Source organism: Ovis aries, chromosome 3 (genome assembly GCF_016772045.2).
Source record: "Ovis aries strain OAR_USU_Benz2616 breed Rambouillet chromosome 3, ARS-UI_Ramb_v3.0, whole genome shotgun sequence".
Lineage (NCBI taxonomy): Eukaryota > Metazoa > Chordata > Mammalia > Artiodactyla > Bovidae > Ovis > Ovis aries.
The window spans coordinates 148,523,168-148,546,877 of NC_056056.1; the positions used below are offsets into that span (position 1 = coordinate 148,523,168).

General features: G+C 39.1%; 1 protein-coding gene across 2 annotated transcripts in view; it reads left to right on the forward strand.

Moving 5' to 3' along the window:
• CPNE8 (copine 8) overlaps positions 1 to 23,710 on the forward strand; it is a 261,274-nt gene that overhangs the window by 15,019 nt on the left and 222,545 nt on the right. The window contains exon 2 of one of the 2 annotated variants that reach the window (XM_060412779.1): positions 7,295 to 7,340. The exons of the other annotated variant lie outside the window; for it this stretch is intronic. The gene's annotated coding sequence lies outside the window, so the exon portion shown is untranslated. The remainder of the gene's footprint in view (positions 1 to 7,294; positions 7,341 to 23,710) is intronic. 2 annotated transcript variants of the gene reach the window in all.

A 23,710-nucleotide genomic window follows, 5' to 3' on the forward strand; every position in this document is an offset into this window, starting at 1 on the left:
GGGAAGCCCAGAGAGTACTGTAGGAACCAGATTATTTGTGCCAAATACAGTATGAAAGGATCACATTCCGGTGATCCCAGAAAGGATTGTAATTCCTTGACTGGCTGGTGTGGCTAAGGCTTGGGTTTTATTGATAACCGAGGCTGGGATAATTTTTGTCTTACCTGACCAAATAACTCCCCAAAACTTTACTTACTACCTGGGTCCCTGGATCTTGTCAATGTTTACTTCCCATCTTTGGTTCTGTAAATGTATCTATAAAAAGGCAGCAGTATGGGAGAGAAGGGACAAGTCATCACAGGTTAACATAGTGACATCAATCTAATGAAATAATTCCAATTCAGGGTGGGACATTCACCAGATTTCTAGGTCCTGACTGACCAAACTATAACAAATGATAGGACTGTAAATAACCCTGAGGCAACGCCTGAAAGGTTCACTGCCTCTCAACCCAGATGAAGACAAATTAATCTTGAAAGCTAGCACCCAAAGGAATGTTGATAAAAAGGATTACACAGGTCAAGCACACAATGGAAAGTTTTTAGTGCAGAGGAGAGCTGTTGTAAGATAGCAGCAATATTGGAGACCTCCACATGAATGAAACAACACTGGTCAAGAATCAGCAGTTAGAACCCTGTATGGCAACAGGGTTCAGGATTGAGAAAGGAGTACAACAAGGCTGTTTATTTTCACCCTGTTTATTTAACTTATATGCAGAGTATGTCATGTGAAATGCCAGGCTGGAAGAGTTAGAAGCTGGAATCAAGATTGTCAGGAGAAATATCAACAAGCTCAGGTATGCGTATGATACCACTCTAAGGCAGAAATTGAGGAGGAACTAAAGCGCCTCTTGATGAGGGTGAAGGAGAAGAGTGAGAAAGCTGACTTAAAACTCAATATTAAACTAAGATCATGGCATCTGGCCCCGTCACTTCATGGCAAATAAAAGGGGAAAAGGTGGCAGCAGTGATAGATTTCCTCTCCTTGGGCTCTAAAATCACTGCAGATGGTAACAGCAGCCATGAAATCAGAAGATGATTACTTCTTGGCCAGAAAACTATGACAAACCAAGACAGTGTGTTAAAAAGCAGAGACATCACTTTGTCGACAAAGATCCATATGATCAAGGTTGTGGTCTTTCCAGTAATCATGCACAGATGTAACAATAAAGAAGGCAGAGCGCTGAAGAGCTGATGCTTTTGAACTGTGGTGCTGAAGAAGACTCTTGAGAGTCCTTTGGAAAGAAAAGAGGATGAGGAGGTTGGATGGCATCACTGACTCGATGGACATGAGTTTGAGCAAGCTCTAGGAGTTGGTGATGGACAGGGAGGCCTGGCGTGTTGCAGTCCATGGGGCTGCAAAGAGTTGGACATGACTGAGCAACTGAACTGAACTGAAGGTCTACTCAGCTGTGGTGTCTACAGCACTTTTTTGTTTCTGCTCAGTAAATCAGTCAATAAATCAATTCCACTTGGAGCCTCCAGTCACTTCCCACCACACAAAGTAGAGGGCAACATTGTCCCAACTCCTGGTTACTCTGCATATAGGGAATCTACTCTGGGGTTCTACTTCCAGTTATGGGACTCTGGGACACATTGCCACACGTTTATGGTCAGTAGACATAGGAATGAACTGTTTTTTAAGGCTTTCTGCAAAGGTAACAGGACTGAATTTGTGGTTTATCAGTGTCTTCTTTGGAGTCCTTGCTACTAATAATCCTACCAAATTTGTTTCCATGTCAGCTGTGTTGATCCTTTCTGTTTTTTCCCCATCCTTTGTTTGTTTCACCTTTATTTCTTTTTTTAAATTATTTTATATTTCCCTGGTGGTGGACTTTCTCTGTTTCACTGAAATCTGCTATAATTGCAGCTATCAGAGCTACTGGCCATTGGTGCCAGGACTGATAATAAGCTGCCACACCAAACACCAGGAGCAAGACTGTAAGATGCAATCCGTCATGTGTGTGTGCTTAGTCGCTCAGTCATGTCCGACTCTTTGTGACCCTGGGGACTGTAGCCTACCAGGCTCCTCTTACCGCAGGGATTCTCCAGGCAAGAATACTGGAGTGAGTTTCCATGTCCTTCTCCAGGGGATCTTCCCAAGCCAGGGGTTGAACCCAGGTCTCTTGCATTGCAGGCAGATTCTTTATCATCTGAGCCACCAAGGAAGCCCAAGAATATTGGGATGGGTAGCCTGTTCCTTCTCCTGGGGATCTTCCTGATCCAGGAATTGAACCAGAGTTTCCTGCATTGCTGGTGGATCCTTTACCACCTGAGCTACCAAAGAAGCCTGAAATCCTTCATACCTGCTGTAGATAGCTATTTATCTGGCCCTTAAAGTTTTCTGCATATATACCATGTCTCATTCCGAATTCTCTAATGAAGTCATAATTCTTCTATTGGAGTTTTACCTGAGTCCTAATTCAAGTAACCAGTTCAGCTACCCATTCTCAGTTTGTCTCATTCTAGCAGCATATGACCTTTATCTCAGGACTGGCTATTCTTTCACTGAGGCTATTTGGACATCTCTGGGTCATTTAGTATGATATTGTCTCCATCCTTGTCCCATAGGCAGTTGCCATGCAGGTACTTCTTGCCTGGTCTCTTTTTGAACCTAATGTCAACTCAGCTACTTCTGCAGAGGAGTATTTCCTCATCTTTTGGCTATTTATTATCTCTTATTGATTCACAAGTTACCTTAGTCTTTGTTTAAATGAGGGAGTGAACCCTTAGGTCATCTTTTTCTTCAACAATTTTATCTTCCTACTCAGAGGAATCATTATACCGTGGATCCACTATTCGGGATTCTGGCCTTCCTGTGTTCACTTTCTTGGTGAATACAGGTGCTGTATGTGTGCTTGGTTGCTCAGTGGTGTCCAACTCTTGGCGACCCCATGGACTATAGCCCACCAGGCTCCTCTGTCCATGGGATTCTCCAGGCAAGAATACTGGAGTGGGTAACCATTCCCTTCTCCAGGGGATCTTCCCAACCCAGGGGTTGAGCCTGGGTCTCCTGCACTTCAGGAGGATTCTTTACCATCTGAGCCACCAGGGAAGCCCAAATACAGGTGCTACCCTTGCATTTTTAGCATAGCTTCCAGGTGTTCTTGTTGTTATACCTTTTTGGTAGTAGATCCCAACTAGAAGAACAAGCCACTTGTGGATCTTATTCTTATGCCAGAGCTTCTTTAGATTTTTCTAGTTCCTACCTGAGCTGGAGCTCATTTTCTCTATCAGTCTCAGGACCCAAAGCAGAGGGCATAACCTACCTACTTTCACACCTTAGTTCCTTTTTCCCTATTGTTTTGGTTAGAATGTCTAGTAACTCTTTTGGTGTTTTCACGGTGTCCTCAAACTCATGTGCCTATCGGGAGCATTCCAAACTTGGCAAGATATCCCTACATGGAGGAGATTGGCCATCCTGGGATTTCCACCACTGACAATGGGCTTTCCCTCGAAACAGTTTCTTTACTCATGCCTGTTTCATTTTTGGTCTCTGGCTGGCTTGCCAGTTGTTGGGAGGCTGAGATATTGAATAATATCTCCCAAAATGAGAAGGAACTTTGAGACCAAAAAACAAAGCAGGCAACTCCATAAAGTTCAGTGGATGGAAGGGAAGGGAGTGGACCTAGGGGCTTAAGATGGAGCTGACAAAATGGAGCAAGTGTGGTCCAACCACATACGGTCATTTGTAGCATCACATTTATACTCTCTCCCTCTGTACGTGTAATTATGTGTATGTTCACACACATTGTATAGTGGGATTATACTATAATTCTATACAATTTATCTTTTGCACTTTTCTATTAATTTTATGTCATGAAGATGTTATTAGGTTTTTTTGCAAATACAACCCTCTATACCTGTGTTGTAGTCTGTTATTTGGGTATACCATATTTATTTAACTTATCTCTTATTTTCCAAAAGTTACTGTTCAAAATATGCTTCAGATGAGCATTCTTAGTTATAAACACATGAGTACATTCTTTTTTTCTAGGGAATAATTTTCTAGAGCTGAAGTTATTGATAAGCTATCTTCTCAGGGGGATTTTAATAGCTTCTTTTGGTTGTTTCTCCCTATTCCTCTTTAAATAAACAGAGCCAAGTATAAACTTCTTGCTGTACCTTTCTAAATGCTTTCATTCCCATGAGTAAGTTGCACTTAAAGATTAATGAGAATTTGGGGCAGCAGAGTGAAACAGCAAGAAAATGGATTTAGGGGTCAGAAGGTATCTTTAAATCTCATTTTTATCACTTTTTGTACTGTTATTTTTGATAACATTTCAACTTCTGGAATCTTATTTCCTAATCAGTAAAATTGAAATGCTTAAAAACCAAATTAGTAGGATTATTGGGGCAGTTAATGAAGTAAAGTCTATAAAATGCCTAGCATTTTATAGTCACTAAAAGGAACTCAATAACTGTTAGTCTTATCTCAGTTTCTTATCAATATATTGCAATGTGCCATACAGGCAATAGGGCTTCCCTAGTGGCTCAAACAGTAAAGAATCTGCCTGCAATGTGGAAGACCTGCGTTAATCTCTGGGTCAGGAAGATCCCCTGGAGAAAGGAATGGCAACCCACTCCAGTATTCTCCAGTATTCTTGCCTGGAGAATTTCATTGACAGAGGAACCTGGCACAACTGAGTGACTTTCACTGGTGTACTTTTCATTTCAGTTATTGTGTTCTTTATCTCTGTTTGGTTGTCTTTTGTATTTTCTAATTCTTTGTTTGAGGATTCTTTGGCTTTGCCTTTCTTTGGGATTGGAATGAAAACTGACATTTTCCAGTCCTGTGGCCACTGCTGAGTTGTCCAAATTTGCTGGCATATTGAGTGCAGCACTTTCAGAGCATCATCTTTCAGGATTTGAAATAGGTCAACTGGAATTTCATCACCTCCATTAGCTTTGTTCGTAGTGATGCTTTCTAAGGCCCACTTGACTTCATATTCCAAGATGTCTGGCTCTAGGAGGATGATCACATCATTGTAGTTATCTGGGTTGTGAATTTCTTTTTTGTATAGTTCCTCTGTGTATTCTTGCCACCTCTTCTTAATATCTTCTGCTTCTGTTAGGTCCATATCATTTCTGCTCTTTATCGAGCCTATCTTTGCATGAAATGTTCCCTTGATGTCTCTAAATTTTCTTGAAGAGGTCTCTAGTCTTTCCCATTCTGTTGTTTTCCTCTATTTCTTTGCATTGGTCACTGAGAAAGGCTTTCTTATCTCTCCTTGCTATTCCATGGACCTCTGCATTCAGATGCTTATATCTTTCCTTTTCTCCTTTGCTTTTTGCTTCTCTTCTTTTCACAGCTATTTGTAAGGCCTCCTCAGAGAGCCATTTTGCTTTTTTGCATTTATTTTCCATGGGAATGGTCTTGATCCCTGTCTCAGGTACAATGTCACGAACCTCCATCCATAGTGATTCATGGGGTCGCAAAGAATCGGACACAACTGAGCGACTGAACTGAACTGAACTGAATTCTTTGTTGAGAATCTCTAACTTCTTGCTCTATGCCCTACTCTCAAGTTTTTCGAACATTTTTATGATCATTACTCTGAACTCTGTCTCAGGTTGATTGACTTATTTCCATTTCATTTAGTTATTATTCTGAAATTTTATCCTGTTTCTTTGTCTGAACTTTATCCCTCTGCTGCCCATTTTGTCTAAGTTGTTATTTTTATTTTTGAATCTGTGGTATGTTAGTTATGTTTCTTGACCTTGAAGAAGTGGCCCTGTCTAGGAGACATCCAGTGTATCCCAGTGATCTACTCTCTTATTGCTCAAGGTATATGTTCTAGGGACAATGCTGCATAGATTCTTCTGTTATGGCAGGCTATTAGGGAAATTAGATGGAGATTGTCTTGTTCAGACTTCAGAGACAAAGAAAGTAGAGCAGGCCTCTGACCTTGCTTCTCACCTGCCTGGATACTGCCCTGACTGAGTGCCTGCTGTGAGTACAAGCAACATGGCACCATAGAGAAGATAAGGGAAGGATCTTGAGATTATTGAGACCCTGGAGGGGGTCTGGCCAACCATTCAAGAGGTTTAACAACACTCCAAGATTTACAAAGCAAAGCAAACAGCATAAACATGAAACCAGAGCTGCAATTTGCTCACAAGTTAATGAGGATATCATTTTGAGGCCTGAGATTATAAATGGGAATCCTCAAACTGCAATTTTGAGGTCTCACCTGTGGAGGGGATGTGCTTCCCAGCACCTTTCCCAATTAGAACTCCAGATTGCTGTGACACAGGGATTTATTTCCCAGTGCTGTTTGAGTTCTAGATGTTGGTCAAAATACAATTTGGTGATGTTATCTGCTGTTCTGTTTCTCTTTCCTTTTAATGATTGTTTATTGAAAGTAAGTTAGATAATTCTCTATTAAATATTAGAATTGTTTATTAACAAGTGGTTTATTTTCTTAACAGATCCTTTGAACCTGAGATGAAAGTTAATAAAACTTTGGAGAGAACATAGGCCATGTGGGTAGTCTGGTAGGCTTGGTTGGCCCCTAGTCTGATTGGTTGCCAGATCCTGCCTTGTGCAGGTGCTGCTGGCTGCTGTGGTCACAGAGTGACTGGGTTTCAGAACTCTAGGAGGTCCTTGGGCTACTGCTGGCTCACTAATGGGCGGAGTCATCGTCCCACAAACTCTGGGGCCCACCACTGGCAGCTGAAGCCAGATTATGGGGTTAGTGCTAGCAGGCAGGGCCACTTTCTGGAGTCTGACTTCAGGGCCCAGGGATCCCAGAGCTCATTTCAGGTCATTGGTTGGGGAGGGTCAGTTCTTAACATAGCTGGGTATGTGGTTTTGGGTGTACTAAAGGTCATATTGGTCTGCTATTGGGAAGGGTCAGGGACCAGCTGGTTCTAGGGTAGGGTCTGGCTTGTGTTATGGGGTCATAGTTTTCTTGATTCTTACATCTGCCCCTTGGTGAGTGAGGCTGGTCTAGAGGCTTGTGCAGGTTTTTTTGAAAGAGGGACAGTGCCTGCACATCAGTGGGTGGAGCTGGGCGTTGGCCCTCATATAGGCAGGGTGGTATCTAGGGGCATGTCTGTAGGGAGCTGTGGGCTCAGGAAGCCTTTAGATATCCTATCTGTTGATGGGTGGGTGTGGCTATGTTTCTACCCAGTTAGTTGCTTCAACCTGAGGTGTCTCTGCACTGGAGCCTATAAGCTCTTGGATGAGGCCAGGTCATCTTGTTAATGATCTAAAAGGTCCACCTCCAGAAGTATTCATCTGGTTGAATGTTCCCTAATATGTGTGTCACCCATGTCTGTCTCCCATTTAGCCACGGCTGCCCACCACCTCTCCAGGAGACTCCTCAAGACCAGCAGGTAGGTCTGGTCCAGTGTCTTATCAAGATACTGCTTATACTCTTATATGGGTCCCAGTGCAAGTGAGATTTTGTGTTTGCCTTTTAAAAATGAGATCTCTGTTCTCCCATTCCTATAGGACTAATGAAATTAAAAACCCCACTGCCTTTCATAGACAAAGGCACTGGGAGCTCATTTTCCTAGTGCTGGAGCCCCACACCAGGTGCTCAGGACTCACTCCTTTGGGAGACCCCCTGCAATGTAATTATTCTCCAGTTTGTGGATTGTACACCCATGGGGGACAGCATTCGATTATATCACAAGTCTGCCCCTCATACCTATCTCACTGTAGTTCCTTCTTTATGTCTTTAGCTCTAGAAAATCCTTTCTGCTAGGCTCCAGTCTTTTTTTCTTCTTTTTTAAATCAATGTCCGTTTTACAGATAGTTGTGATTTTGGTGTGCTTGTGAGAGATGAGCTCAGGGTCTTTCTACTTCACTCTCTTGGTCACTCTCCCCTTTGATTTTAGCTTGACTTTTCATTTTAAAAGTATGGCTATAATATCTTTATTTTATGATTTAAGGGTGGAGGTGCTTCCTATCAGAATTTAAGTGTTGATGACTGAAGAGAAACCACAAAGCTGGGAGAAATCATTATAGTAGATGATTATCAATATTATCACAAAGGGGTGTATGGAATTATTTTGTATTTTTTCCATCATCATTTAGTAAGACTATGGGGAGAACAATTCAAATGAGTGGCAAACTTTGACAATTTGAGCTTTATTTTCCAAGTATTGATTCTTACCTTTTTCACTGCTGAGTTACCTAATGAAGGAGAAATTAAGTAAGGAGAGGACTATTTAACTGGAAACCAAAAGGCAGGGTGAGATGAAAGCTAAAGACTGGAGAAAGGTGATGGAGTGGGCAAATGAAAATTGTAGGAATATTAATTGAGTTGTTCTTCAGAATTCAATGTAATTAAAATAATTACTTAGATTTTGAGAATGTCACTATAGTATTATGACTGAGTTGTAACATGAGTTTATAAAGTCAGTATTTTCTACTTTGCTAGTTAGCTGCTCTCTTTCTTTGAGTCTCTATGTGTGTGTGTGTGTATATATATATATATAATGTATATACACATACACTATATATATATTTATAATATGTATATAATAAGTACAGAGTTTATTTTCTTGGGCTCAAAAATAACTTTGGATGGTGATTGCAGCCGTGAAATTAAAAGGCGCTTGCTCCTTGGAAGAAAAGCTATAAGAAACTTAGACATCACTTTGCCAACAGAGGTCCATCTAGTCAAATCTATGATTTTTTCAGTAGTCATATATGGATGTGAGAGTTAGACCCTAAAGAAGCCTGAGTGCTGAACAATTTGATGCATTTGCACTCTTTGGAGTCCTTTGCACTGCAAAAAGATCAAATCAGTCAATCCTAAAGGAAATCAACCCTGAATATTTATTGGAAGGACTGATGCTGAAGCCCCAATACTTTGTCCACCTGATGCATAGCTGACTCCTTGGAAAAGACCCTGATGCTGGGAAAGTTTGAGGGCAGGAAGAGAAGGAGGCAACAGAGAAAGAGATGGTTGGATGGCATCACTGACTCAATGGACATGAGTTTGAGTAAACTCTGGGAGATGGTGAAGGAGAGGGAAGCCTGGTGTGCTGCAGTCCATGGGGTCACAGGGAGTCAGACACGACTGAAAAATTGAACAACAACAACAAATATAATAAATAACAAGTGATGCATTAGTTTTGTTAAGGTGGTAGTGGTGGTTTAGTTGCTCAGTCATATCCAACTCTTGTGACCCCATGGACTGTAGCCTGCCAGACTCCTCTGTCCATGGGATTTACCAGGCAACAGTACTGCAGTGGGTTGCCATTTTCTTCTCCAGTTTTATTAAAAATGATCTTAAATGTTATTAGAGAATGTAGTGAACCAGATATGTTTATATTGTCATAACTGGTTAAAAATAACACATTTCTCAGCCTTAGTTAGCATAATGGTGATTTTAGAATCATTTTGAGAAATTTATTCCTCAATGTGTATTACTCTTATTACTCTGTGAGCATTCTTACAAACTTTTTTTAAAAAAATCTAAATGAACTCCCATGAAGGGAGTAGCATATTATTTATGGTTTCCTGGGTAATTGAAAGCTCAGTTGTTCCTCTTTAATGTCTTCTGTCAGTTTTCATGTTTCTCTGCTATAAAGCAAAGAATATAAAAGCTAGAGAGAGAGCTAGTAGGGTGAAACTTCAGAATTGTATCAGAAATAATACATTTATTTACTAAGCACTTCTAAATGACCTAGAGCTATTTTGAACATAGCTTATTTTCTGACTTTCCTTGATTATCTCAACTTTCAAATTAATCGTGAAAGCAGAAATATTAAGAAAATTGGTTGTGATTGATTTTTATGCTGGTGGTTTCATCTAATGGGTTTTGGTAGGCATTGGGAGACAATACATCATCAATATTAAGTTATTATTGAAAGCTTTTCTTAATGGTAAGTTCAGTTAGTAAATTGAAAAATATATTTGGGGACTTCTCTGGCTTACCAGTGGTTAGGACTCTGCCCTCCCAATTCAGTGGGCTTGGAATAACCCCTGGTCGAGGAGCTAAGATCCAATAGACCTCACAGCATATTTTAAAAATAAATTTATATTTGTAGTGAAGCTTGAAATATACTTTTAGCTAAAAGATTGATTTTCAACTTGATATTTGCATCATGGGGTTCTCAAAGCAAGAATGCTAAAGTGGTTTACCATTCCCTTCTAATTGGGAAAGGAGCACGTCAAGGCTGTATATTATCACCCTGCTTATTTAGCTTGTATACAGAAAACATCATGCAAAATGCCAGGCTGGATGAAGCACAAGCTGGAATCAACATTGCTGGGAGAAACATCAATAACCTCAGATATGCAGATGATACCACCCTTATGCAGAAAGCAAAGAGGAACTAAAGAGCCTCTTGATGAAGGTGAAAGAGGAGAGGGAAAAAGCTGGTGTAAAACTCAACATCAAAAAAAGAAAAAGAAAAACAAGATCATGGCTTCTGGTCCCATTACTTCATGGCAAATAGATGGGGAAACAATAGAAACAGTGAGAGACTTTATTTTCCTGGGCTCAAAAAATCACTGTGGATGGTGACTGCAGCCATGAAATTAAGATGCTTGCTCCTTGGAAGAAAAGCTATGACTAACCTAGACAGCTTATTAAAAAGCACAGACATTACTTTGCCAACAAATGCCTGCCTAGTTAAAGCTGTGGTTTTTCCAGTAGTCATGTATGGGTGTGAGAGCTGGGCCATATATAAGGCTGAGTGCTGAACAATTGATGCTTTTGAATTGTGGTGTTACAGAAGATTCTTGAGAGTCCCTTGGACTGCAGGGAGATCAAACCAGTCAATCTCAAAAGAAATCAGTCAAGAATATTCATTAGGAGGACTGATCCTGAAGCTCCAATACTTTGACTACCTCATGTGAAGAGCCGACTCATTATAAAGACCCTGATGCTGGGAAAGATTGAAGGAAGGAGGAGAATGGGATGACAGAGGACAGGATAGTTTGATGGCATCACTGACTCAATGGATATGAGTTTGAGCAAGCTCCAGGAGATGGTGAAGGACAAGGAAGCCTGGCATGCTACAGTCCATGGGGTTGCAAATAGTTGGACACAACTAAGTAACTGAAGAACTGAACAGCAACTGCAAAATTTGCCTCATAATTTAAATTAAATGGTTTCAGTTTCTTTGTTTCACTTAAGTCATTTTGCCATTTTAATGTCCTTTATATGACTTTGTTTCCTCACAGAATATGTCAGCCATTACAGTGGAAATCTCTGAGTTTTCATTATGTCTCTGACACTGGTTTTATGACCTTTGACAATCTTACCACTTCTTGGGCATTTGTTCCCATGGAAGGTTGAATTCATTTTCTAGTTGATTTGATATGTCACCTGGAACTTAATAATTAATAATAATAATATCACATGCTTAATAATAATAGCATCTGTAATTTTAGATGTGGGAAATTGTGTGGTTTAGTCACTCAGTCCTGTCTGACTCTTTGTGATCCCATGTATCAGACAGCTCACCGGGCTACTCAGTCCATGGAATTCTCCAGGCCAGAATACTGGAGCGGGTAGCATTTCACTCCTCCAGGGGATCTCCCCAGGGGATGAACCCAGGTCTCCTGCATTGCAAGCGTATTCTTTACAGTGTGAGCCACTTGGGGGCATCAGCCAGAAGAAACCTTGAAATAAAGTGTAAACATGCTCTGTTTTAAGGAAATGTGATCATCAATGCACATTTGAAAACTTAGGCTCTACTTCTAGTGTCTGAGTTTTTAGAGGAATATTTTGGTAGATTTAGAAGAATGTTAACTACTTTCTACTTCAGAGCCCTCATTTTACTTAATATTCTCCCTCAGGGATGCCAAGTTCTGTTGTTGCTGTTCTAGTTTTTCCTCTCAATAGGGATCTACAGCTAGCTTGCTTCATCATGAAAATGAATGTTTGATATTAATAGATATCTGTACCTTTTTGCAATTTACTTTTGAAATATGTTACCATTTTCTCTCTCCCCTCACCATTTATATCTCTGTGCCAAATCTAGGGCTTATGGTGGAGAAGGCAAATATATTCAATCTTGTGTTAACTGGTTAGTTGTTAGTAAATACTGGCTCCCTGAAGTTGCACCTAGGAGGGCTTTTGAGGGAGTATCTGGGCTTTGTGGGGAAAAAAAAATGCAATAATTAACTTTTGAAGTAAAGTAAATGTGGCTTGTAAACTATTACTTTTTTTTATTGTTAACTTTTGATTTACTGACTGATCGGTCACTGAAACCCTTTCTATTTCTGTGGCCACCATTCTTGTTCAGGAAGTTGTCACCTTACCCCAGACTATTAAAATGTTTTCTGAATTATTCTCTGTGACAACAGAATTCATGTCTTTGATCTATTTTTCACATGTTGTGTAGTCAGCTTCTCAAGCAAACATTGAATTGTGTGATTTTTCTTTACAGAAACTTTCAAGTGTTTCCCCTTTGCTTACAGAATGGGATTCTAGCACCTTAACATGCTGTTCAAAATCTTTCCTCATCCTGACCACATATCCCCTTCCAGTCATGTCTCAGACATGAGGCCAAATCTCTTGTATGTACTCTCACTTCCTACTATTGTCGGTACTTTCCTTTGGGGTGAGACTTCACCTTCTTCCTGGCAATTTCTGTACCTATCCTTGCTTATCAAGGGTAACTCATGATGTTCTACTGGATTTCTGAAACTGGAAATAATTTTCCTTCTTTGAGTTCTCACACTACATTTCCCATAAGTTCAGTTCAGTCACTCAGTAGTGTCTGACTATTTGAGACCCCATGGACTGCAGCACGCTGTTCCCTGTCCATTACCAACTCCCAGAGCCTATTCAAACTCATGTCCATCACATCAGCAATGCCACCAAATCATCTCATCCTCTGTCATCACCTTCTCCTCCTCCCTTCAGTCTTTCATAGCGTCAGGGTCTTTTCCAATGAGTCAGCTCTTTGCATCAGGTGACCAAAGTATTGGAGTTTCAGCTTCAATATCAGTCCTTCCAGTGAATATTCAGGGCTGATTTCCTTTAGGATTCACTGGTTGAATCTCCTTGAAGTCCAAGGGACTCTCAAGAATCTTCTCTAACACCACAGTTCAAAAGCATCAATCCTTTGGCGCTCAGCTTTCTTTACAGTCCAACTTACACATCCGTACATGACTACTGGAGAAATCACAGCTTTGACTAGATGGACGTTTGTTGGCAAAGTAATGTCTCTGCTTTTTAATAAGCTGTCTAGGTTAGTCATAGCTTTTCTTCCAAGAAGCAAGCATCCTTTTATTTCATGGTTGCAGTCACCATCTGCAGTGATTTTGGAGCCCAAGAAAATAAAGTCTCCCACTGTTTCCATTGTTTCCCCATCTGTTTGCCTTGAAGTGATGGGATCAGATGCCATGATCTTCGTTTTTGGAATGTTGAGTTTTAAACCATCTTTTTTCACTCTCTTCTTTCACTTTCATCAAGAGGCTCTTTAGTTCCTCTTCACTGTCTGCCATAAGGGTGGTGTCATCTGCATTTCTGAGGTTATTCATATTTCTCCTGGCAATCTTGATTCCAGCTTGTGTTTCTTCCAGTCCAGCATTTCTCATGATGTACTCTGCATATAAGTTAAATAAGCATGGTAACAACATACAGCCTTGACGTACTCCTTTTCCTATTTGGAAACAGTCTGTTGTTCCATGTCCAGTTCTAACTGTTGCTTCCTGACCTGCATACAGGTTTCTCAAGAGGCAGGTCAGGTGGTCTGGTATTCCCATCTCTTTCAGAATTTTCCACAGTTTATTGTGATCCACACAGTCAAAGGCTTTGGCATAGTCAATAAAGCAGAAATAGATGTTTTTCTGGAACTTTCTTGCTTTTTCCATGATCCAGTGGATGTTGGCAATTTGATCTCTGGTTCCTCTGCCTTTTCTAAAACCAGCTTGAACATCAGGAAGTTCATGGTTTACGTACTGCTGAAGTCTGGCTTGGACAATTTTGAGCATTGCTTCACTAGCATGTGAGATGAGTATAATTGTGTGGTAGTTTGAGCCTTCTTTGGCATTGCCTTTCTTTGGGATTGGAATGAAAACTGACCTTTTCCAGTCCTGTGGCCACTGCTGAGTTTTCCAAATTTGCTGGCATATTGAGTGCAGCACTTTGACAGCATCATCTTTCAGGATTTGAAATAGGTCAACTGGAATTCCATCACCTCCACTAGCTTTGTCCATGTTGCTGCAAATACATTATTTCATTTATTTTAATGGCTGTTCTGTCGATGTACATCTAGGTTGCTTCCATGTTTTGGCTCTTGTAAACAGTACTGAAAGGAACACTAGGGTGCATGTATATTTTGGGCCATGTTTTTCTATAGATATATACCCACACGTGGGATTGCAGGGTCATATGGTACCTATATATTTAGTTTTTTAAGGAATTTCCATACTTTTCTCTATAGTATCTGTACCAGTTAACATTCCCACCAATAGTGCAAGAGAGTTCCCGTCCATCCACATCCTCTATAACATTTGTTATTTGTGGATTTTTTGATGATAGGCATTTTCACCAATGTGAGGTGATATTTCAGTGTAGTTTTGATTTACATTTCTGTAGTATCTAGTGGTGTTAAATATGTGCCTAGTGATGTTTTCATGTGCCTGTTGGCCATCTTTATGTCCTCTTTAGAGAAATGTCTATTCTGGTATTCTGCCCATTTTTTGAATGGGTTGTTTGTTTTGATGCTATCATCATAAGCTGTTTGTAAATTTTGGAGACCAATCCCTTATCAGTCACATCTGTTGCAAATATTTTCTCCCAGTCTGTGGGTTGTTGTTTCCTTTGCTGTGCAAAAGTTTTTGGGTTTAAGTAGATCCTTTTTTAAAAAAAATTTTGATTCCATTTCCATTATTATGGAGATGGATCAAAAAAGAGATTGTTGTGATTTATGTCAGAGATTGTTCTGCCTCTGTTTTCCTCTAGGAAGTTTGTAGTGTTCAGTCTCACATTTAGGTCTTTAGTCCATTTTGAGCTTATTTTTGTGTATGGAGTTAAGGAATTATTTGATTTCATTTTTTTTACTTGTACACTATATGTGCACTATATTTTTACCCTTGCACTATATGTTAAAGAGACTGTTTTTCCAACATTGTCTCGCCTCCTTTGTCATTGATTAATTGACCATAGATGCATGGGCTTATTTCTGGGTTTTCTATCCTGTTCCATTGATCTGTATTTCTGTTTTTGTGCCAGGACCATACTGTCGTGACAACTGTGGCTCTGTAGTATACTCTGAAGTCAGGGAGCCTGATTAGAACCGCTTTCGCTGCATCCCATAAGTGTTGGACTGTTGTGCTTTCATTTTCGTTTGTCTCTAGGTAATTTTTAAATTTCTTTTTCGATTTCTTCAGTGATCCAGTGGTTGTTTAGTATCGTATTGTGTAGCTGCCACATGTTTGTGTTTCTTAGAGGTTTTTTTTTTTTCTTGCAATTTATTTCTAATCTCATAGAATTGTGGTCAGAAAACATGCTTGATATGATTTTGATTTTTTCAAATTTACCAAAGCTTTCCCTGTGGCCCAGCTTGTGGTCAGTCTTGGAGAATGCTCCATGATCATTTGAGAAGACTGTGTATTTTGCTGCTTTTGGATGGAAAGCTCTATAAATATCAGTTAAGTCCAACTCATCTAAAGTGTCATTTAAGGCTTGTGTTTCCTTATTGATTTTCTTTCTGAATTATCTCTCCATTAATGAAAGTGGTAAAGTTTCCCACTATTATTGTGTTATTGTTGATTTTGTCCTTTATGTTTATTAGTATTTACATTACATACTGAGGTGCTCCTATTTTGGGTAAATTTGGATTTATAATTGTTATATCTTCTTCTTGGATTAAACCCTTAATCATTATGTAATGTCCTTCTTTGTCTTTTATAACAGTCTTTGTTTTAAAGTATATTTTGTCTCATATGAGTACTGTTACTCCAGCTTTCTTATGATTTACATTTGAATGAAGTACCTTCTACCATCCCCTTACTTTTAGTTTGTAAGTGTCCACAGCCCTGAGGTGGGTCTATTGTAGATAATATATGCATGAGTCTTGTTTTTGTATCCACCCATCCAGTCTATGACTTTTGTTGGTACATTTAATCCATTTACATCTAAGATAATTATCGATATGTATGAACCTATCGCAACTCTGTTCATTGTTTTGGATTTGTTTTTGTAGATTTTTTCCTTCTCTTGTGTTTCCTGCCTATAGAAGTTCCTTTAGCATTCTTTGAAAAGCTGGTTTAGTGGTGTTGAATTCTTTTAACTTTTGCTAGTCTTGAAAGTGTTTAATTTCTCCATGAAATCTGAACAAGAGTCTTATTAGGTAGAGAATTCTTGGTTGTAGGTTCTTCCCTTTCATCACTTGGAATATATCATACCATCTGCTTCTGGCATGTAGTTTCTGTTGAGAAATTGTCTGATAACCTTATGGCATTTCCCTTGTATGTTGTCTTTCTGTCCCTTGTTGGTTTTAATATTTTATGTTTGTCTTTAATTGTTCCATTTTGATTACTGTGTGTCTGGGTTTGTCCCTCCTTGGCTTTATCCTGCTTTGAACTCTGCCTTCCTAGACTTAGTTGACTATTTCCTTTCCTATACTGGGGAAATGTTCAGGTATTATCTCTTCAAATATTTTCTTGGGTCCTTTCTCTCTTCTCCCTCTGGAACCTCTATATTGTGAATGTGCATTTAATGTCATCCCAGAGCTGTCTTCCTTTCTTTTCACTTTTTTTTTTTTTTTTCTATTTTCAGTTTTGCAACGTATGCTTCCACCATTCTGTCTTCCAGGTCACTTATCCATTTTTTTGCCTCAGTTATTCTGCTATTGATGTCTTCTAGTATATTGTTCATTTCTGTTTGTTTGTTCTTTAGTTTTACTAGATCTTTGGTAAACATTTCTGTAAACATTTCTGACATCTTCTCCATCCTGGATCATCTTCATTATCATTATTCTGACTTCTTTTTCTGGAAGGTTGCCTATCTCCACTTCATTTAATTATTTTTCTGGGAATTTATCTTGTTCCTTCATCTGGAACATAATCTTATTTCTTTTCATTTCTGTAAGGTTTCTGTGATTGTGTTACTGCTGGAGGCTGCTTGGATTGTAGTTCTTGTTTCTTCTGCCATCTCTGGATGAGGATAAGTGGCCTGTGTAGGCTTTCTGATGGGGGGTACTTGCTGTGGGGAAACTTGTGGGCAAGGCTATGCTCAGGAAAACTTTAATCCAATTGTCTGCTGATGGGTAGAGCCGTGTTTCTTCCCTGTTAATTGTTTACCCTGAGGCAACCCAGTTTTGAAGTTGCTAAATCCAAGAGGGCTTGGGCCTGATAGATACCTCCCAGGACTGTGGCTGCCAGTGCCCCTGTCTCCATGGTGGGTCACTGCCAATCCATGCCTTTGCAGGAGACCTTCCTTGGTCCTGGTGCACGTAAGATTTTGTTTGTGCCCTGCTAGATTGGAGTCTCTTTTTTCCCCAGTACTGAGGAAGTCATATAATCAAATTCCATTGGCCTTTAAAGTCAGATTCCTTGGGGATTCCCAGTCCATTGGCTGGATCCCTAGTCTGGGGAGCCTGATGTGGGGACTAGAACCTTCATAACAGTGTAAGAACTTCTTTGGTATTATTTATTGTTCTCCAGTTTGTTGGTCACCCATTTGGCAGGTATAGGATTTGATTTAATCGTTTCTGTCCTTCCTACCATTTTGTTGTGGCTTCTCCTTTTTCCTTGATTTGGAATATCTTTGTGTGTGTGTGGGTGGGTGGGTTCCACTGTGCTGGGAGAAATATCAATAACCTCGGATATGCAGATAATAGCACCCTTATGGCAGAAAGTGAAGAACTAAAGAGCCTCTTGATGAAAGTGAAAGAGGAGAGTGAAAAAGTTGGCTAAAAGCTCAACATTCAGAAAACTAAGATCATGGCATCTGGTCCCATCACTTCATGGCAAATAGATGGGGAAACAGTGGCTGAATTTATTTTGGGGGCTCCAAAATCACTGCAGATGGTGACTGCAGCCATGAAATTAAAAGACGCTTACTCTTTGAAAAAAAAGTTATGACCAACCTAGAGAGCATGTTCAAAAGCAGAGACATTACTTTGTCAACAAAGGTCTGTCTAGTCAAGGCTATGGTTTTTCCAGTGGTCATGTATGGATGTGAGAGTTGGACCATAAAGAAAGCTGAGTGCCAAAGAATTGATGCTTTTGAACTGTGGTGCTGGAGAAGACTCTTGAGAGTCCCTTGGACTGCAAGCAGATCCAACCAGTCCATCCTAAAGGAGATCAGTCCTGGGTGTTCGTTGGAAGGACTGATGTTGAAGCTGAAATTCCAATACTTTGGCCACTCTATGCGAAGAACTGACTCATTTGAGAAGACCCTCATTCTGGGAAAGATTAACGGCAGGAGGAGAAGGGGATGACAGGGGAAGATATGGTTGGGTGGCATCACCAACTCAGTGGACATGGGTTTGGGTGAACTCCGGGAGTTGGTGATGGACAGGGAGGCCTGGCGTGCTGCAGTCCATGGGGTTGCAAAGAGTCGGACACAACTGACTGACTGAACTGAAGTGACTGTCTTCCTGTTGATGGTTGTTCAACAGCTAGTTGCGTTTTTGGTGCTCTGGCAGGAGAAGATGCCTAACTGATTTTTATCTTGATGATCTCTCCACTGACGTCAGTACGGTGTTGAAGTCTCTTACTTTTATTGTATTGTTGATTTCTCCCTTTATGTCTGTCAGTATTGGCTTTATATATTTAGACGCTCCTCTATTGGGTGTACATATGTCAGTAAGTGTCATTTTCTCTTCTTTTAGCAATCTTTTTATCATTGTACAAAGCTATTCTTTTTCTTTACAGTATTAATTTCAAAGTTTGCTTTGTTTGATACAAGTGTTGTTTAGTACAAGTATCCCTGCTTTCTTGTTATTACCATTTCATGAAATATCTTTTCATTCTATTTCTGTTTTTCACACTGAAGTGAGTTTATTGTAGATAGCAAGTTGAATTTTTTTTTTAATCTAATAAGACATTCTATATTTTTTGATTGGTGCATTTAGTTCATTGATGTTTAAAATAACTATTGATAGTTTGTATTTATTACTATTTTTATTTCTGTTTTGCAGATATTTTTAGTTCTTTGGTCATTTCTTCTTTTTTTTCCGCCCATTATAGTTTCATAATTTTCTGTGGTAGTATGATTGCATTCCTTTCTTTTTGGTTTTCTTGAATATTGAGGTTTTCGATTTGTGGTTACCATGGAGTTCATGTATCTTGACCTATAATGATATGTACTTCTTTAAATTGATTATCTCTGATGTTCAACACATTCTTAAAGTTCTACATTTATGACTCCACTTCTCCACATTTTGTGTTTGATGTCATGTTTTCATCTTCATGCTTATCCTTTTACTGTTTACTGTAGCTATCATTGCTTTTATGATCTTTTTTTTTTTTTTTTTTTAATCTGTGTACGGGCTTATTTTGTTCTTCCCCCATGGCTCTATGATAAAGAATCTGCCTCTAATGCAGGAGACTCGGGATTGAACACTGCCTTGGGCGGATCCCCTGAGAAGGAAATATCGACCCACTCCAGTATCCTTGCTTGGGAAATTCCATGGACAGAGTAGGCTTGTTACAGTACATGGGGTCACAAAGAATTGGACATGACTTAGCAACTAAACAACAACAATTCAAACTGGCTTATTTAAGTGCTTTTCAATTCTTACTATATACTTGGCCTTCTTATTGTAGATTCCTATTGGGATTCTTTCTAGTTAGGGAAGACTCTTCAAGATTTCTTTTAGGGTAGATTTGAAATTGCTGAATTCTTTTAATTATTGCTTGCCTGAGAATTCTTTTCCTTTCTTTGTATTCTAAATGATAAAATTTTGTGGTAGAGTATCGTAGGTTGAAAGCTTTTCCTTTTCAAGGCTTTGACTATATTTTGTGACTTCCATTTGGCCTGAAAAGTTTCTATAGATAAATTATCTAATAGGCTTATCCTTTCATATAGAGAATGCCCTATATGAGTGGTTTTCTCATGTTTCCTTTAGAACTCGACTTTTAGCTTTTGCAGTTTTAATTATATGTCTTGGTGTGGGTTTCTGTTGTTGTTGTTGTTCTGGTTTGGGAGCCTCTGTGCTTCCTGAACTTGGATATCTGTTTCCTTCTTTAGGTATGAGAAGTTTTCAGCCATAATTAATTCACATACATTTTATTCCTCTGTCTCCCTTTCTGGAATCTCTGTTATATGTAGTTCGGTATATTTTATATTATTCCATAATCTTATATGTTGTTTTGTTTTTATTTTTCTATTTGCTGTTCTGTTTGGGTGATTTCCATTATTCTGTCTTCCAAATCACTTTTGAAAACTTTTGTGTCATTTATTTATAGTTGGCTATTCATTGCTCCCTATCTTAGAAATTGAGGTATCTTTTTTTATGTCAGCTTTATAATATTTAATTCCTTGGTAAAATTGCCTTTCTTTACATCAGTAAACTTTCTCAATTCACTTAGCATTTTTATTACTGACGTTTTAAACTCATTGTCTGGTAGACTGATTATCTCTGTTCAATATTTTTTCAGGGGTTTTCTTTTGTTGTTTCAGTTGAGAATAATTTCCCTGCCTTTTTATTTTATTTAACTTTCTCTTTCTCTGTGAATTCAGAAGAAACAGTTATCTTTTGTGGTCTTAAAATGTGTTTTTATGTAGCAGCATCCCTGAGTAGACTGTGTGTGATCACTGTCTTTCATATGATGAGTGGTTTTGATATGGATGCCTGTCATGTCTTTCCTTAGGATGTGCTGGCCACTGTCTGTCACTGCCCTGTCAGAGGGGGGTGTTCTCTGTAGTTGTTTGACTAAAAGCCCTGAGGGTGAAGGTGATCAGGTATTATTAATCTTTAGTGTCTGTCCTGTACCAACAGAAAGGATTGCTGAGGCAAGTCCCATGCACTCACCAAGGTCTAATGTGCTACTTATCTAGGCATCAGCAGCTCTTCATCCTTAATCTTGTACAAGTCTATGACATGGAACGGATGGGTCTAGAGCATTTGATGGATTGGAATTGGACTTTAAAAGCCCAAAAGGACTGATGCTGAAGCTGAAACCCCAATACTTCGGTCACCTGATGTGAAGAACTGTCTCATTGGAAAAGACCCTGATGCTGTGAAAGAATGAAGGCAGGAGGAGAAATTTTTTTAATTTATGAAAAATTTTAAATTAATGGCTGAAGTCACCATTTGCAGTGATTTTGAAGCCTAAAAAAATAAAATCTCTCACTGTTTCCATTGTTTCCCCATCTGTTTGTCATGAAATGATGGAACTGGATGCCATGATCTTTGTTTTTTGAATGTTGAATTTTAAGCCAGCTTTTTCACTCTCCTCTTTCACTTTCATCAAGAGGCTCTTTAGTTCTTCTTCGCTTTCTGGCATAAGGGTGGTGTTATCTGCATATCTGAAGTAATTGATATTTCTCCTAGCAGTCTCACTCAATAAAGCAGAAGTAGATGTTTTTCTCATAATCTCTTGTTTTTTCTATGATCTAATGGATGTTGGCAATTTGATCTCTGATTCCTCTGCCTTTTCTAAATCCAGAGTGAACATCTGGAACTTCATAGTTCGTGTTCTGTTGAAACCTGGTGTGGAGAATTTTGAGCATTACTTTACTAGCATGTGAGATGAGTTCAAATGCGTGGTAGTTTGAGCATTCTTTGGCATTGCCTTTCTTTGAGATTGGAATGAAAACTGCCATTCTACAGTCCTGTGGCCACTGCACAGTTTTCCAAATTTGCTGGCGTATTGAGTGCAGAACTTTCAAAACATCATCTTTTAGGATTTGAAATAGCTCAACTGGAATTCCTTCACCTCCACTAGCTTTGTTCATAGTGATGCTTCTTAAGGCCCACTTAACTTTGCATTCCAGGATGTCTGGCTCTAGGAGGGTGATCACACCATTGTACTTATCTGAGTTGTGAATTTCTTTTTTTGTATAGTTCCTCTGTGTATTCTTGCCACCTCTTTTTAATATCTTCTGCTTCTGTTAGGTCCGTACCATTTCTGTCCTTTATCGAGCCCATCTTTGCATGAAATATTCCCTTGGTATCTCTAATTTTCTTGAAGGGATCTTTCATCTTTCCCATTCTGTTGTTTTCCTCTATTTTTTTTTTTTTTTTTGCATTGATCTCTGACAAAGGCTTTCTTATCTCCCCTTGCTATTCTTTGGAACTCTGCATTCCAAACGTAAATATCTTTCCTTTTCTCCCTTGCTTTTAGCTTCTCTTCTTTTCTCAACTATTTCTGAGGCCTCCTCAGACAACCATTTTGCCTTTTTGCATTGTCTTTCTTGGGGATGGTGATGATCACTGCCTCCTATTCAATGTCAGGAACCTCCGTCCATAGTTCTTCAGGCACTCTGTCTATCAGATCTAATCCCTTGAAGCTATTTGTCACTTCCACTGTGACAAATTAGTGCTTTGTGTTTTTTTAGGTCTTGGGCATAGAGTCAATATTTGCTTGACAAATACTTGCAAAATTGCTTTGAAGTTTAAATGGGATCACTGTTTTCCCATTAGAGAAAGAGAAGCCTGAGATGTCGCTTTCAGAGGCTAATTGGCTGTTCAGTCTTGGTATGCCACTTAAGAATAAAAACTCTAATGGTCAAGAAAACTGTAATATTCATCTCTTGGCCACTCCGCACAGTTCTGTGCTAATATTTATATGAGAAGCTATCTTAAAATTGGCAAGTGGCTTGTAAGAGTAAGCAAGGTTGTCCAATGAGGTAACTGGCTATTGGCATGAAGGGAATGTCGCTATATGCATTGGTCTGTTTTAAGAGACTAGTATCAGTGATGGTTGAATAATAAAGGGAGAAGTCAGGGAAGCTCTTCTCCTGGATGATGCTGGAAAGATGTTATTAAACTATTGCTTATCTTTTCCTATTTCAGCCTTCATGCAAAATGTGCTCTTGCACTAACCTAGTACTTCTTCATACAGGTTAGAATTTAATTCACTGGGCTTCAGCTTTGGTTGTGCTGTTGCAATCATACTCTTAAGTCCACTCATTTTAATTGCAGTTTGAGATGAGTGGTTACTGGAACAACTCATGCAATTCACAGATTAAAGTTTTGAATAGGTTATTTCTTCAGGCAAGCTTTCTAACTCATACACTGTATTTTTCCATAATTTCTTTCCAGGAGTTTGTTCTCTTCCTTGGTTTATCTACATCAAGATTTATAGAATAGAAGGGGCTGTTGAAGATTTTAACTTAATGTTCAGTTCAACCTCACATTATAAAATTGTAGGCATAATATTAAAGTCATCCTAACTCAAGCAAATGACAACACCATGGAAGGAAGTGTATTTAGCCTTTCTATATAAGAGCTGATGAGGAGTGGGGTGTGTGTGTGTGTGTTATTTTTTCTTAAGAACCGTTTTATGTAGAAAAAATAATATTTTTCTGTGAGTGAATACAGTTATGTTTAGCTTCCTATCCTAGTTCTTTTTGTTCATTGCATAGGTGGCATTTCTCTTCTCATTAGTCGATAAACAATATTTTATGTATACTCTTTTGACACAAACAACAGGTATAAGATGAAACCTTTCCTTTCACATTTCCAACACTTGTAGGAAAACAGGTGTTTCTCTCAGATTTCTCCAGACAATGTAGCATTTTGTAAAGTTGAGAGAAATTGGGTTCCAAAAGTTGACTTCTTTGGAATATTTCATACAGGGCTGTGTGCTCTTATTCATTTACTCAACT